Raw genomic sequence first — 10,783 nt, 5'->3', positions numbered from 1 at the left:
GACAGTGGAGCCTGGTAGGCTGCAGTCCATGGGGACGCTAAGAGTCGGACACAACTGAGCGACTTCACTTTCACTTTTCACTTTCATGCATTGGAGAAGGAAATGGCAACCCACTCTAGTGTTCTTGCCTGGAGAATCCCAGGGATGGCAGAGCCTGGTGGGCTGCCATCTATGGGGTTGCACAGAGTCGGACACAACTGAAGCAACTTAGCAGCAGCAGCAAGCCTTTCCCAGGCCCTGTTGGATCTCCTGGAAAGCTTAAGACCTCAATGTATCGGCACATTGGTCATCTGTTTGTAACAGAGCAGTTGGCTCATTCTCATCCAAGTACTTCCAAAAAATGTGAGGTAGTGGCTGGAAATCTACAGTTGTGGTCAATTTGCATCCATTGTTTCTGTTTCTGGAAAAATGATCCCGTTTATCTTGGAGAATCATATCTCCCTAATTCCAGACTACTTGATTTGGGTAGGATGGCTACACTCACAAATCCAAGGTGGGCATTTGACTGAAGACTAGTGAGTCAAAGTACCACAGCCCCTGAGCAGGGTGATGAGTCCAGGATGTAAGTTGATTTAGTTGCAACCAGGTGTAACTCTTTTGGCTGGAAACTTTGAGCACGAGGGAAGCTCTTTCTGCTGGGTTTCCTATGACAGAAGAACAGACGCCTGGAAGGGTAGCTTACTCCAGTGAAGGGACAATCAGACCAAGAATAAAGTTAAAACAGAAGAAAACAGAACCAAGAGATAGTTGGTGACATTATTTGAGCAGCTAGATCTAATTATGCCTAAAGCAGTCCTCACACAGTATTTTCAGTGTATGGGTGCATGTGTGAGAATATATACGTATCAGGGAGAATAAACAAGGAAATAAGCTCTTCAGTTTTGAGTTGGATTTTTCCCCTTACAGCCCTCATTTCTCAAATCCGTGTGGATTGCTGGATCCCAGCTTGTTCTACTGAATCTGAATATACGGACTTAGAGCCGAGGAAGCTGCACTGCAATAAGCATTTTAGCTAATTCCTGACGACACTCAAGTTTGAGACCTGCTGTTCCAATTTTATGGTTTAGGAAACTGAGGTGATGAAGATTAGGTGTCTATCCAAAGATCTTTCAACAGCACATATTTATTCCAGGTTGGTAGGCATTATAGTTGGGCAGACATCAACAAACTAGCTGATGAGTTACAGAACCAGAACTAGAATTTTGTTCCTGGCGACCTGACCTTCCCAAGCTTCTGCTTTAATACATTTCTTCCTGATTTCTCGTCTAAACTGTGAACGCTGACTAATGGCAAAGATTCTGCATTTGGGCAGCATTCATGGTATATAAAAATAGGTGTTCTAACAACCTTGAGGTAAATGCTACTAAGTGGATGGTCTGAAACTTGCAAACATTTCTATCAAAGAAATGGTGGGTACAGAGCAGCAGAAAGAAGCAAATGCAGGCCCCGCCCCTCCCCACCCAAGTCTCAGAGACACTTGTTTTCCTCAAAAATGCATGCTAAACGTTGTATTCAATTCCAGAGGATGTAACAGAAAAAGAATTTCTTCCAAAGTATTTAAGTAAAAACTAAATATTCCAGAAGCAGCAGCCATCATTATTCTGGGGCTTTGTTTACCCCTGGCACACCAGCAAGTCACCCAGGAGGGACTTGCTTCTACCCCACTTATATTCCAGTCAATTCATTTTTAGTCTTCTTTAAACCCCAGGATTTCTTTTCTACTAGAATCATTCATAATGAAAACATTAACGAAAGAAGCAATTGTTAGCCTTTATTGAGTACTCAGTTCAGTTCAGTCGTTCAGCCGCATCTGACTCTTTGCGACCCCATGAATCGCAGCATGCCAGGCCTCCCTGTCCATCACCAGCTCCTGGAGTTCACCCAAACCCATGTCCATCGAGTCAGTGATGCCATCCAGCCATCTCATCCTCTGTCGTCCCCTTCTCCTCCTGCCCCCAATCCTTCCCAGCATCAGGGTCTTTTCCAATGAGTCAGCTCTTCGCATCAGGGGGCCAAAGTATTGGTGTTTCAGCTTCAACATCAGTCCTTCCAATGAACACCCAGGACTGATCTCCTTTAGGATGGACTGGTTGGATCTCCTTGCAGTCCAAGGGACTCTCAAGAGTCTTCTCCAACAACACAGTTCAAAAGCATCAATTCTTCGGCGCTCAGCTTTCTTTATAGTCCAACTCTCACATCCATACATGACCATAGCCTTGATTAGATGAAACTTTGTCAGCAAAGTAATGTCTCTGCTTTTTAATATGCTGTCTAGGCTGGTCATAGCTTTTCTTCAAAGGAGCAAGTGTCTTTTAATTTCATGGCTGCAATCACCATCTGCAGTGATTTCGGAGCCCAAGAAAATAAAGTCTATCACTGTTTCTACTGTTTCCCTATCTATTTGCCGTGGAATGATGGGACCGGATGACATGATCTTTGTTTTCTGAATGTTGATTTTTAAGCCAGTTTTTTCACTCTCCTGTTTCACTTTCATCAAGAGGCTCTTTAGTTCCTCTTCACTTTCTATTCTGCCTATTTATTTATTTTGATGTTTGCTGAAAATGTTATAATTTGCTCACGCTGCTCCACTGTCTTCAAAACTCATGGAATATATAAAATAGGTGCGTTTTATCCTATAGATATTAAACCTCAGGAAAGTTGACTTAAAAAATTACAATTTGTAGAGTGAGTTGTTGAGAATTTAAAGATTTCATTGCCTAGTAAACTGAGTGGCTTGAAGAATCTGGATGTGCCCAGGGGAACAGAACCTACAAGAAACCAATCACACATCTTATGAAAGAATACCCAGTGATTGTAAGATTTTATAGGAGTTTATGGGAGAGTGTGGGGCATTCTTTCAGACTGCTGACTGTGGAATGGCAGACAAGTATGGTTTCAAAGCAGGAAAGAAGCTGTGAGAAAGAAGTGTTTAGTGGACTCATGCTTTTTTAACTGAAAAATTAACAACATTGAGACGGTCTTAGACACATGGGTGGACAGACTGAGTTATAATGTACTCTGATGGATAGTAATAAAGAGCTTGGTTTTCACTAGAAACATACAGAAGCTATACAAATGGGTCTCTACAGTTTCACGGAGCCCAAGAGTACAGTTGTAGGCCCTGGAATAAGATCCATCTGTTTAGGTGGCGTTCCTTAATAAGGTAGACAGATCAGCGAGTTCAGTCCTAGAGAATAGATATTCTAACAGCTGCTGATCTTCACGTGCTGCACTGAATCATTTGTGCATTTTTAAAAACCCAGTAATATTCATCAGAGTCATACAGACAAATTATATCTGATCAAGAAAAGATCAAGGTGCATCCATGTTGCTGCAATTGACATTGCTTCATTCTTTTTATGGCTGAGTAATATTCCACTGGTTACACATACCACATCTTCTTCATCTGTCAAAGAAAATTAAGTCAGAGAAAGACAAATATGATATGATATCACTCATATGTGGAATTTTAAAAAATGATATAAATGAACACATTTCCAAACATAAACAGACACACAAATTTTGAAAATAAATTTATGGTTATTAAAAGGGAAAAAGATGCATCAAGGAGGAATAAATTAGGAGCTTGGGATTAACACACACACACTACTATATATAAAATAGACAACCAGCAAGGGCCTATTGCATAGCACAGAGAACTCTACTCAATATTCTGTAACTACCCATATGGGAAATAAACTTGAAAAAGAATGAATGTATGTATATGTATAACTGAATCGCTATGTTGTACACCTACAACTGACACAACACTGTAAACAACGATAAGCCAAGAAATTTTTTTAAGTCATTAAAAAAACCCAATCATCGTGATCTTGAAAAATAAACAGTCTAGCAAAGGAAGGGTATAACACAAGGAGTACTCAAAATATGTGCTCCTCCTCTAAAAATGTCTTCTCTTTCATTCATTAGTTCTGTAAATATTTATTGGGTATCCCCCATACATGGGCTTCCCAGGTGGTGCAGTGGTAAAAAATCTGCCAGCCAATGCAGGAGATTCAGGAGACACCAGTTCAATCCCTGGGTCGGGAAGATCCCCTGGAGGAGGAAACGGCAACCCACTCTGGTATTCTTGCCTGGAGAATCTCAAGGACAGGGGAGCCTGGCGGGCTCCACAGAGTTACAAAGAGTCTGATGGGACTTAGCAACTGAGCACGTACGTACCGCATACACACGGAAGGTTGTGTCCTTATAAAGGGCTTTGCATCATCACTCAAATGGTTATGAAGTATCAGCTAGACTCTCCTGGCTCCAGGTTTTCCTGTCCACTCTACCTCCAGAGCGATCCTTCTAGAGAGACCTGACGGCGTTACCCCACCTTTATGCGCCTTAATGACGCTTTAATGACTCCCTGTCTCATGCAGCAAGAGACGTAGGACTGGGCATCCTTGAGCTGGTTTTGACCCACAGACATGTTTTCCCCCCACGTGTGTTCTTTAAAATGTGGATAAGTCCTCAACATGTAATGTTTTAATTTTTCATATAAATCTGAATCAGCAGCTTCTCTTTAAAAGTTGCAAGGCCTGACATTCGGCAATGGGCCAAACTGACCACCCCATTTAGACAGAGGACCTCTTCTCCTGCTTGCCACAGGCCTCGATGGCTTCAGCTCCACCTGCTTTGTTCATTTACCTTCATGCTTGGACCAAGGAGATGTAAAGGTTTGAAATCCCTTGAGGGATGGGATAATGTCTATACAGAGTATGTCTTCGAGGATCTTCACAACTTGAAACGCTTTGGTTTCATCCTTTGTAAAGACCCCCTGTTCCAGCCACAGTGAGTTCTCTGTAGTTCACTAAATGACAAGCTTTGTCATCCTCAGGGCCCTGACTCATGATGGACTCTCTGCTTGAAAAAGCCTCCCTCCAGCTTCCTTTCCTGCCTAAAGGAATCTCACGTGTCCTCAAGACTTAGTCCAATGCCTCCGAGGAACGTTCCTCAATCCCACCAGAGAGTTATCTGCTTCTACCCAAGTGTTTCCACAGCACCATGTGGCTCTGTTAGTACCGCAATTCTAATAGGAATTAAAATGCAAAATTCTATCTGTCCAGTTGGAAAATATATTTCTTGAAAAGGAGGACTCTATCCACTCCATAGGGCTTCCCGGGTAACTCAGAGGTAAAGAATCCACCTGCCAATGCAGGAGATGCAGGTTCGACCCCTGCATCAGGGAGAAACCCCCTGGAGAAGGAAGTGGCACCCCACTCCAGTATTCCTGCCTGGGAAATCCCACGGACAGAGAAGCCTGGCGGGCTACAGCCCATGACGTTGCAAAACAGTCAGACACCACTTAGCGACTAAACAACAATCCACCTCCACATCCCCAACTCTTTAATACGGTACCTGGCATCTGGTAGGTACACAATGTTTACTGAATGGACAAAAAGATGGATGAATGGATGCATGAATGGATATTTCCAGGAGAATGTTTTATCTGTGGCACAAGATTGTGACATTTAAAATAAGGGAAGTAATGAGTTGAAACCAAATTTCAAAGTTTGATAATGATCATGACATCTTCAGATAGCAGCTCTTAAAAAAAGTTCTTGTTCATCGTACCCTTTCTGGGAAAACAAGTCTTGAGAAAATGAAATATATACAACAAAAGTAAGTGAATTTTAAGTAAAAGAGACTTAAAATTGACAGGGCACCACGTGCTGTGTGGAGGGGTGAAGCATCATGCTGCATTCAGAGAGCTGGCGGTGAAAGGACCCACAGCGTGTCTCATATTAGCTACTGGTCCCTCTGGCAGCATCTGCCCTGAGGAGCAGCACATCCGGGCCCCCGAGTGGCAGGACGAAGTCGTTTATCTGGAGTGGTCATGTGGACACGAGCCACCATGAGCACAGCAGCTCTTAGAGCTGTGGCCACAGTTCTCCTCTCTGGAGCACAAGACAGGCCGCTCTCTTTGGTCTTGTGATGATTCCATGGGGCCATGTCGTTAGTCCTGGACAATGAGCTGTGAGCCCAAAAGATGTGTGCCTTGTGGCCGCGGCATTTAAATACCAGCATGAGACTGCCCAGGGTGATCTTCATTTCTACCAGAGCAACATGAAACACCAGGGTGACGATTGTTCCATCAGCCTAGGACCCTGAATGAGGAGACCTGGAACAGACCAGTCAACCTGCAGTGGACACATCACATAACCAAGACAACTTTTGCCATCGTGGTCACTAATTCTTGGAACTGTTTCTTACTCCAGCATAACATAGCCTTTCCTGACTAATACAACAGATGGCTCTGGTTTGCTGCAAGTGGCAGAACTAAGATTGACGGCTGGAAATTTTAGGAAGACTGATTCTGTGCAATTTAAGAAAAAGATGTACAAAGTGTACAAAGATGGAATGAACTACTTAGGTTATTATTCATTCATACAGTGTACACTAAACTCTACTCTGGGGTAAGTATTCTGTAGACAAAATCCTCGTCTTTATGGAGGTAAGTGGCAAGTTTCTCTTCACTCAAGATGTTTGTTTGGATGGCCCCGAAAGTTTTGACTCAACAAGTTAACTTTAAAAATTCCTTCCAACCTGGAACTTCAGGATGTCTACTTCCTCTGGTCTAAAAAAGAAAACTAAACTCTATTTATTTAAAGTATTCTTTTGCCTCAAACCATTCACTGACCCACTGAGTTGTCTTTTCAGATTTTAATGTAATTTTCCCAGCAAATCAGTCCCTTGCAGGCCAATACTCTTATTTTTCCTTTGCATCTTTCTCAGACTATTTAGGAAGCAATAGTTTATTGTCTGTCCTCCTAGGAAAATAGCATTTGACACTAGCTATTATTAACTGATTGGTATGTTTCAGGTTTACTTGTCTTTCTACCATTTAAATTAGGTTTGGACTTGTTTTTAAAAAAACAAACAAACAAACAAAAAACAAGGAGCACAAATGTATTATCCTAATAATTTTCAGGCAACATGATTCTTCCTTCTGAAAAAAAACCCTTAGCCCTGTACTATTGAATTTGTGGCCAATTACAATATTTCATTAACTTCTTAATTGGGTAAGTATTTAATGTATTCCTACTATGTGCCAGGGGGCAAGGTTTACATAAGAGTTTACCAGATATGTTATTTCATGCACTGTATCCATCATTACATAATTCTATGTCATAATAGTGCCTATGAGTTCTCTGTATAAGACTATTTGCAAGAGGAAAAACAAACTCAAATGGATGGAGCAAACCATCCCCTTGGTTTAACACCTTAAGTTCTGAGGCTTTGATGAATGACTTGGGGTAGTGATGGGTAATGTAAAAATATGTAAGGGAGAAGAAACAACCTTTTTTTCAATATTTCCATTTCTGCTAAGCTTCATTGCAGGCTTTCAGAATTGGAGAATCAGCTGCCTGCTATAAGAAATTGCTAATAAGCAGTAATTAAAGACTGAGAATTTATTCTTTCCCTTCCAAACCTGATGTCATCCCCAGATGGAGATATTGGTACTAGTTAGGCAATTCAGCATTTTGGTAAATGAAGGCAGAAGGATTTGGTATCTTCTGGATCCTGTGGAGGCAGAAAGTGGTCCAGGAAGAAACATTTGTGTTTTATTTTGTTTAGCCCACTGGGATCATTTACACCTTTTTGCTTTGCTCTAGAACCAGGAGCTGAGGTGGGCACCTGCGTCTTAAAAAGCAAGGTGCTAGCTCTCTAAAAGAACACTAATTCATAAACTTTCTACATTCTTCTGTCTTTGGGATTGCGGACTCTGCATAAAATGATAATCAACTGAAAAAGACGGATCAATTCCAGTGAATTCAATACCCATTAATAGAAAAGAATGGGCATATCAGAAGCCAGGTTGAAGACAAGCGCTGCCCTCCTTTTATTTAGAAAAACCACACAAAAATACAGCACAGTCGATGTGCTGTTACCAGGACTTGAAAGTAGATTCAACCACCGTGTAAAAGATAAAGCAAGACGGCAAGGATATCAGGATTTTCCCAGCGTGCCTTATTCACAGACATCTGACAGAAGAGGACCTCACAGAGCTTTGAGGAAAAGCTGAATTCTCAGCCCACAGCCGCTTTCCAGGAACTTCCCTGCAAATAGTGCTCTGTACTGGCGGGACGGAGATCTGAGCCATCTGCCTCCTGCTCCCCGAGCTTCCCTCGAAGCACAGTTATTGACGGGGGCTTCATGAGAGAGCCAGCCTTAAGCGAAAGGACCTCAAGAAAGTGCAGCTTCTAAAAAATACACCGGGGCGCCTCTGCAGTCCTTATTGTTACAAACTGACGTTTGACAGTTCAAGCCACGAACTTAACTACACACACAGATACGCACGCAGAAAAACACCTCGTTTCCGCAATTTCCTTAACTTTGAATAAACAGGAGTCATTTTCTGCGGTCACACTGCATGCGAATTTCCCAAAGACAACACGACACAAAAGACCTGTGAGCTCCCTTAGGAAAAGAGGGCAAACCGAGTTCCCTTCCTCCTGAGCCCGGGGTCCGCGGTCACCCAGCCCCCCGAGGCGTGTGGCGCCTCAGTCCCTGGTGGAAAGGGCCCCTCGCCCCCTCTCCCCGAGACCCCAGTCATTTCAGCCTCCTCACTTGCCCTTTGTGCTGCCTGCCTTTTGGAGCGTGTGGACCTCAGTTTAGGCGTCTTTGGCCAATGGGTTGAAAAGCAGGAGAGCTGCCCCGGGAGGATATTAAATGAACGAGGAGGAGCGGGGGGCGGGGGAGGGTGGTCTGCAGGAGGACCCCCCACTCGTCCGCCACGTGCTCCGCGGAGGGGGCGCCGCGCTCCCGGATGGGGCGCTGCGGGCCGAGGGTGGGGCGCGGGGAGGGGAGCGGAGCCGCCTGGCGGGCAAGGAGGCCCTCTAGGCGGGATCGTCTCCGCTGAGCGCCGCGGAGGGGAGAGCCGGCCCTGCGCCCCGGGTAGGGGGCGAGCCTCCGCCCGCCGGCCGGCCTGGGGGGGGGCGCGGCACCGGGGGCCTCTGCCCTGACTTCCTCCTCCGCTGGCACTCAGCCACAGTCACCCCCGGACCCCCCCCGTCACCCCCGAAAAGCCCAGCCAAACAGCGAACCGCGGGAGGAAGCCGCCGGCGGCAGGAGGCGGGGTGCGCGCGCGGGGGGCCCGGGAGAGGCGAGGGGCCGGGCTGGCGGCGTCCGGAGCCGCGCCGCGCCCCCCGCGCGCCCCCCGGGCGCCCACACTTACCCTCGCGCCCGGGGGTCGCGGCTCCGGCGCCCGTCTCGGCGCGCGCCCCTGGCCGCCCGCTGCGCCCCGGGCCCAGCCGGCGCGCGCGGGGAGGGAGCCGGGAGCGGCGCGCGGCAGCGGCGGCGGCGGCGGCGAGGGCTCCGGCGCGCCCCGCGGGCGGGCGGCCGCCGAGGCTCCACCGCCAGGGGGAGAACCCGGCGGGAGCCGGGGAGGCGGCGGCGGCGGCGCGCGGGTCCGCCGAGCCCGGGGCGCAGCGTGCCCGGCCCGGGGCTGCGGCTGGATGCGCGCCCGAGCGGCTGCGGGCTCCCGCGGGGGGCGCCCCGGTGCCTCCAGACCGCGGGCGCCGCCCCCCCCGCCCCCTCCCCCGGCCGCACCCCTCCCCCTTCCTCCCCCGGCCCCGCGCGCTCGCGCGCTCGCGCCGCGCCTCGCTCTCCCCTCTAAACGCCCACTCCGGATGGGAAAAGAAGACAACTTGCAGTCAAGTTGCAGTTAACTTCCGCGGCGGCCGCAGCCCGGGCGGCGGCGGCACCGGAGGCCGAGCCCGCCGCCTCTGGAGCCCGACGCCGGCGCGCCCCCCGCCGCCCCCGGCGCCCGAGCCTGAGTGAGTGCCGCTCCGCTCCCCGCCCTCGCTCCTTTCTCTCTCTCTCTTTTTTTTGCCCCGATTCGTGCTCTTTTCCCTCAGTCTCTGCTTTGCTCGGAAGCGATCCAAACTTCACCGCGGGACCCGCGCGCGGGGCACCTCGTGGGGGCCGCCCGGCGACAGGGGTCCCCGAGGCCCTCCTCGCGCGCGCGGCGCGACTCGGAGGGGCGGCCGGGGGACGGGGAGGGGAGGAGGCGCCCGGGCCGGGGCTGCGGGGCGCTCACTCGCCCTCCCTCGGGGTGTGGACGCGCGCACACACCTGCCCCGACAGACTCCGGCTGAACGAACGCCTCTAGGCCAGCCGTGGGACCCCCTTTGGCAAGAGAAAAGGGGAGTCGGGCAGAGCGCCGGGAGCTCGCGGGGACCCGCTGTGTGCGCCCCGGAGCCGGCTTGGCCGCGCGGCGCCCGGCGGGGAGCGGGAAGGTCCCGTCGGCCGGCCGCGTGCAGGGCAGGCTCAGCATCCGTCCCGGCCCGCGCGCCCGCCGAGGGCGGCGAGGGGGGCGCGGGAAGTTTGCCGCAACTTCTCCAGCCCGGAGCCGCTCGGCGCCGGGGCGCTCAACTTGGAGCCGGGAGTTGGAAAGCGGCGGCGCCCGGCGTGTCGAGCCCTCGCCGGCGGTAGGCAGGTGGGTCCTGACCGGCTCCAGGGGCGAACGCGGGCGGGGCGGGGGGCCGGGCTGGGGGCCGCAGGGCGCGCCGCCCTCCCCGGGGGCCGGGACCGCACCAGGGCGGCCTGGGGTCCGCGCCGGGTCTGCCCCCCGCGGCCCCGGCCCGGGCACTGCGGCCTTCGCGGGGAGCTCCGCCGCCCAGGCTCCAGGGCCGGCGGGGCACGGGTTTGCACAGCCTCGGGGAGAGGGCAGGGTCGGCCAGCGGCTGCTCCGGGCAGTGACAGGCGCGTGCCGGGACCCGGAGACCCACTGGGCTGGACGCCCGGGCTCCCGCAGAAGCCACGGAGAGGGGCTCGG

General features: G+C 50.1%; 1 protein-coding gene and 1 long non-coding RNA gene across 3 annotated transcripts in view; one reads left to right on the top strand and one right to left on the bottom strand.

The window, feature by feature from the left end:
• Nucleotides 1-1,745: 1,745 nt before the first annotated feature.
• LOC145539375 (uncharacterized) lies at nucleotides 1,746-8,891 on the bottom strand. The gene is made up of 2 exons (XR_014077747.1): nucleotides 8,579-8,891; nucleotides 1,746-3,406 (listed from the first exon to the last, which is right to left on the bottom strand). It is a non-coding gene; the product is annotated as an uncharacterized LOC145539375 (long non-coding RNA).
• Nucleotides 8,892-9,655: 764 nt separating this feature from the next.
• The window catches only part of SATB1 (SATB homeobox 1), a 102,503-nt gene continuing 101,375 nt past the window's right edge, over nucleotides 9,656-10,783 (top strand). For both annotated transcript variants that reach the window (XM_081573376.1, XM_081573370.1), the window contains exon 1: nucleotides 9,656-9,782. The gene's annotated coding sequence lies outside the window, so the exon portion shown is untranslated. The remainder of the gene's footprint in view (nucleotides 9,783-10,783) is intronic.

This window comes from Giraffa tippelskirchi, chromosome 2 (genome assembly GCF_054371585.1).
Source record: "Giraffa tippelskirchi isolate mGirTip1 chromosome 2, T2T-mGirTip1v1.2.pri, whole genome shotgun sequence".
Lineage (NCBI taxonomy): Eukaryota > Metazoa > Chordata > Mammalia > Artiodactyla > Giraffidae > Giraffa > Giraffa tippelskirchi.
This window is presented reverse-complemented; position numbering and strand designations above follow the sequence as displayed.